The 5,640-nt window shown below is 39.8% G+C and overlaps 1 non-coding gene across 1 annotated transcript; it reads right to left on the bottom strand.

Moving 5' to 3' along the window:
* Window positions 1–4,659: 4,659 nt before the first annotated feature.
* On the bottom strand, window positions 4,660–4,766 carry LOC115063273. The gene has a single exon (XR_003843139.1). It is a non-coding gene; the product is annotated as a U6 spliceosomal RNA (small nuclear RNA).
* Window positions 4,767–5,640: the final 874 nt, after the last annotated feature.

The raw sequence follows: 5,640 nt of genomic DNA, 5'->3' as shown, positions 1-5,640 counted from the left end.
TATTTAATGCTATATTTAATGCCTGCCAAAGTGAAAACTATAGGGTTTTTTGTTTGTTGGTTTGTTTGGTTGGTTGGTTGGTTTTGGTTTTGGTTTTGGGTTTTTCGAGACAGGGTTTCTCTATGTAGCCCTGGCTGTCCTGGAACTCACTCTGTGGACCAGGCTGGCCTCGAACTCAGAAATCTGCCTGCTTCTGCCTCCCAAGTGCTGAGATTAAAGGTGCTTGCCACCACTGCCCTGCAAAAGAATAGTTTTTAAAGCCTATAAGATTGTAAATGCTCTATCTTAGATATTTTAAATCTACGGTGACAATCTATGGTGACCTCTTCTTGCTCTACAAATGTACTTACTGTTCTGTGTTATTTCATTTAGATGTTTCATTACGATTAAAAAGAAACTCCACAAAGTAGAAATCATTGTAAAAAAAAAAAGACAAAAATTAAACAACACACTCACAACAAATCTTCAACCTACAATTTGTCCTACCTACAAGATGTGCTGGGCGGATGTGTGTGTGTGTGTGTGTGTGTGTGTGTGTGTGTGTGTGTGTGTGTGCGCGCGCGCGTGCCTGCTCTTCCAGAAATCCTGAGTTCAATTCCCAGCAACCACATGGTGGCTCACAACCATCTGTAATGGGATCAGATGCCCTCTCCTGATATGTCTGAAGACAGCGAGAGTGTACTCACATACATGAAATAAATAAATGAATCTTAAAAAAAAAAAAAAAAAGATGTGCTGGGATAAGATGGCACAGAACTTGTAGGAGTGGCCAACCAATGACTGGTCCAGCTTGAGAGCCATTCCATGAGAGAGGCTGGATAGCCCAGCGACATAAGATAAAACTCAACCCAACTGGCCAAAAAAAAAAAAAAAAAAAAAAATAATTTTCAAATTGAACAAAAACTATTAAATGGCCAAAAAAAAAAAAAAAAAAAAGTCAATGAACGATTCCTAAGACATTCGGCTGTACTTATAGATCAGTGTCAAGCCCAATTGTCATCAGAGAGGCTTCATCCCTCAGCTGATGGAAACAGATGCAGAGTCCCACAGCCAAGCATTAGGCTGAGCTCAGGGAATCTTATGGAAGAGGGGAGGAAGGATTGAAGGAGCCAGAGAGATCAATGCAAGAAAACAAAAAAAGCACCTAGCCTGGGCTCATAAGGGCTTACAGAGACTGAACTGACTCTTAGAGAGCATGCACCCGATGGACCTAAGGCTTTTGCACAAATATAACAGTTATGTAGCTTGGTCTTGTGGGATTCCTTACAGCAGGAGCAGGGGCTGTCTCTGAATCTGTTGCTTGTTTGGGGGATCCTTTCTTCCTACTGGGCTCCCTCATTCAGCCTTAATAGGAGAGGAGGTGCCTAGTCTTACTGGAGCTTGATATCCCAGCTTGATATCTATGGCTGGTTGATATCCACGGAGGCTGGCCCTTTTATGTAGAGAAGTGGAGGAGGAGTGGGCGGGAGTGGGGAGATCAAGGAGGAGGGGCTGGAAGGAGCTGAGGGAAGGGAAATTGCAATCTGGATGTAAACAACAGAGCACTTGATACATGTATGAATTCAGAGACTGTAACAGCACGCACAAGACTTGCATGGGTTCAAAACCTGAAAAAAAAATCGATCACTGAGAAGGGGAAATATTCACACACACACCCCTCCCCGCAGTAATCAAGAAGCTACTTGCATTTGATCCCACTGGGAAGGGGAAAATCAATTTTCTTGAATGGAATGTCATTTGGAGTATTATCCACACTCCAAAGCAAGCTCCATGCCCAGGAGCAGTTGGCCAGCACAGAAGAGACTCCATGTTTTTAGGTTTTATTGTCTGTTTTTGTGTGGTTTTTGTTATTTTTTTCTCTTACTAATTTTTGTTTGTTTTGATTTTTCCTTTTTATAAATGGCAGATAAGAAGTGCTATTTTTATTATGATTATTCCTTAATTAGCATGTCTTGTGGGCCAGTTCTTTCTTTTTAAATTTAACTAATTTCATTTTCATCTCAGCCACAGTGTCCTTCCTCCTCTCCCCCCAGTCCTTCGTGCCCCTCCTGTCTTTCTCCTCTGAAAAGGGGAGGTCTCCCATGGATATCAACCAGCCTTGGCATATCAAGTTACAGTAAGACTAAGCACCTCCACTCCTATTGAGGCTAGAGGAGGCAGCCCAGTTGGGGAGAAGGGGTTATACTTTTTTAAACATTTTTTTTTTATTAATTATATGTAAGTACTTTGTTGCTGTCTTCGGACACTCCAGAAGAGGGTGTCAGATCTCTTTACAGATGGTTGTGAGCCACCATGTGGTTGCTGGGATTTGAACTCAGGACCTTTGGAAGAGCAGTCAGTCGGTGCTCTTACCCACTGAGCCATCTCACCAGCCCCCGGGTTATACTTTTTTTATTTTTATTTTTTGAAGGGAGGAGAAGTCGGGTGGGTAGGGAAGGTCTGGAAGAAGTTGGGGGAGAAAAATATGATTAAAATATATTGTAAGAAAAAAATGCATTTCCTTTTGAACTTTATAGATACAGATTTATATACAATGTTTTTGTATTTGCTTTTTGTAATTTTTTTCTTAAAGATGTGTTTATTATTATTATACATAAGTACACTGTAGCTGTCTTCAGACACACCAGAAGATGCAATAGATCTCATTACAGATAGTTGTGGGCCACCATGTGGTTGCTGGGATTTGAACTCAGGACCTTCGGAAGAGCAGTGCTCTTAACTGCTGAGCCATCGCTCCAGCCCATGCTTTCTGTAATTTAATGACATTTTTCAATACTTATTTATCCTGTTGTATAGTGTACTACACTTAGTTTCATGCCTGTATAGCTTTTTATAATTTTAGTATTCTATAATTGTATTTAAATTCTATTATATATATATATATATATATATATATATATATATATATATATGTCAGATATATATGTGTAGAATAGAATTTAATACAAAGTGAGTTCCAGGACAGTCAGGGCTATATATAGAGCAACCCTGTCTCAAAAAAAAAAAACAAACAAAAAAAAAGAATTTAAATATATATATTGTCAGATACACCAGAAGAGGGTATCGGATCCCATTACAGATGGTCTTTGCCACCATGTGGTTGCTGGGAATTGAACTCAGGACCTCTGGAAGAACAGTCAGTGCTCTTAACCACTGAGTCATCTCTCCAGCCCCCAGATTCTATTTTTTTANTTTAATTTTTTTGTTTTGTTTTGGTTTTCGAGACATGGTTTCTCTGTGCAGTCCTGGCTATCCTGGAACTCACTCTGTAGACCAGGCTGGCCTCGAACTCAGAGATCTACCTGCCTCTGCCTCCCAAGTGCTGGGATTACAGGCATGCACTTAATTTTTTTGTATATTTGAGACACTATCTATCTCTGGCTGTCCTGGAACTAACTCTGTAGAGCAGGCTGGCTGTGAACTCACGGAGCTCCACCTGTCTGTGCTTCCAGAGTGCTGGGAATAACGGTGTGTGCCATTGCTATGCCCAACCCACATTCTGTTTTTTGGTAGATGATTTTTCAGTTTCCCGTGACTACTGATGCCTTTATGAACATTATTTTCATGTCTTTTGTGTCTATAGCATAGTTGCAATGGATATATATCTGGATTGATCATTGCTGGCTCATAGAGTACAGTACCAGCTTTAATTAGTTATGACAACCATATTCAAAATGGTGTACCAATTTCCAAATCACCTTGACCCAAACCTGGTGACCTGGGTCATTTTCATTTTAAAAATTAAAGGTGGGAGTTTTTGTTTGTTTGTTTGTTTGTTTGGTTTATTTTGGCTGAGCTTGGTTGGGGTTTTGGTTTTAGTTTGATTTTTGTTTTTTCGAGACAGGGTTTCTCTGTGTTGCTCTGACTGTCCTGGAACTCACTCTGTAGACCAGTCTGGCCTCGAACTCAGAAATTCCACTGCCTCTGCCTCCCAAGTGCTAGGATTAAAGGTGAGTACCACCACTGCCCAGCAGTTTGATTTTTCAAGTCAAGGTTTGTCTGTCTATCAGCCCTGGGTATCCTGCAATTCAGTCTGTGGATCCTCACACTCACATAGATATAAGTCTGTCTCTGCCTCCTAATTGCTGGTACTAAAGGCCTGCGCCATCATGCCCAGCTGTTTACTAAAGATCTCAAGGAATATAATACTAAAATTTTTAATTTAGAAAAATAATTTAAAGATGATATCTAATTATATTTAGTTGTGTTGCTTTTCCCTCTTACTAAAGCAGTTTTCCTTTCACTGATACCTTTTTTCCTGCATCAGTGTCTGTGTCATCAGTAGACTCACAAAGTGCTGGGACTAAAGGCGTGCGCCACGCCCAGGCTTTTTTTTTTTTTTTTTTGGTTATTCGAGCAGTAGACTTGTTACCCAACAGTCCTTGACATAGAAAACTATTTGCATCCCCTTTCTGTCAGAAGAAATTCATTCTTGGACTAACGAAATAGCTCAATAATTAAGAGTGATTTCTGCTCTTACAGAATACTCTTAGTTTATCTTCTAGCATCCACTCAAACAAGTCACAAGTGCCTGGACCTTCTGGACCAGGAGATTCAACCTCTTCTTGGAGCCTCTTTGGTCACATACATTCATCTTCACATACACTTTCACGGACAGACGTGCATACATACGTATTTTATAAAAATTATAATATCTTTTTGTTTATGGAACGCTTCACGAATTTGCATGTCATCTTTGCACAGGGGCCATGCTAATCTTCTCTGTATCATTCCAATTTTAGTGTATGTGCTGCCAAAGCGAGCACTATAATTTCTTTTAAAAGTCAATTTGTGGCCAGAGAGCTCTCTGAACAATTAAGAGCACTTGCAGAAGGATCCAGGTTCTGTTCCTTGCACCCACCCACATTAGGCAGACTACAAGAGCCTGTAACTCCAGGGACAGTGGAAGACGACTCTGCCTGCTGGCCACCTTTGGTAACTGCATGCACATGGTACACATTCACAAATTCAGGTGTACACACAGACACATAAATAACTTAATCACAGGTAAGAAATACACATTCACATCATATTTTCAGTTGTGGTGTTTTGTGGTGTCTTTCTCTTAAGAATACTTGCTACACCTGTAAAAAGTTGATATTTTTATGTATTTGCTCATTTATTTATTTATTTGTAAATGAGACTTGATGTTACTTATGTTATGCAAATGTGGTATCAAAAACACAACAACAACAATAATTTGAGTTAGGAAGTAGTTAGAATTTCAATTTTCATAAAAGGCAAAAACTGATATGACAACATAAACACAACAAAGTCCATCATTTCTTCAAAAGGAATTCCTCACATTTAACTACCATGGGTTAAACCCTACAACTTAAGAAGTTCTGTCATTCTCATATCATTCAAGTACCAAACCTATGCTTGCATTTTCCCCACTTTTTCTTTTTTCTTTTTTATTTATTATTATTATTATTATTATTATTATTTTCTTTATTTACATTTCAAATGCTATCCCGAAAGTTCCCTATACCTCCCCCCCCGCCCCTGCTCCCCTACCTACCCACTCCCACTACTTGGCCCTGACCTTCCCCTGTGCTGGGTCATATAAAGTTTACAAGACCAAGGGGCCTCTCTTCCCAATGAGGGCCAATTAGGCCATCTTCTGCTACATATGCAGCT

Source organism: Mus pahari, chromosome X (assembly GCF_900095145.1).
Source record: "Mus pahari chromosome X, PAHARI_EIJ_v1.1, whole genome shotgun sequence".
NCBI classification, from domain to species: domain Eukaryota; kingdom Metazoa; phylum Chordata; class Mammalia; order Rodentia; family Muridae; genus Mus; species Mus pahari.
The sequence above is the reverse complement of the archived record's forward strand: the minus strand, read 5'-3'. Positions and strand labels throughout refer to the sequence as shown.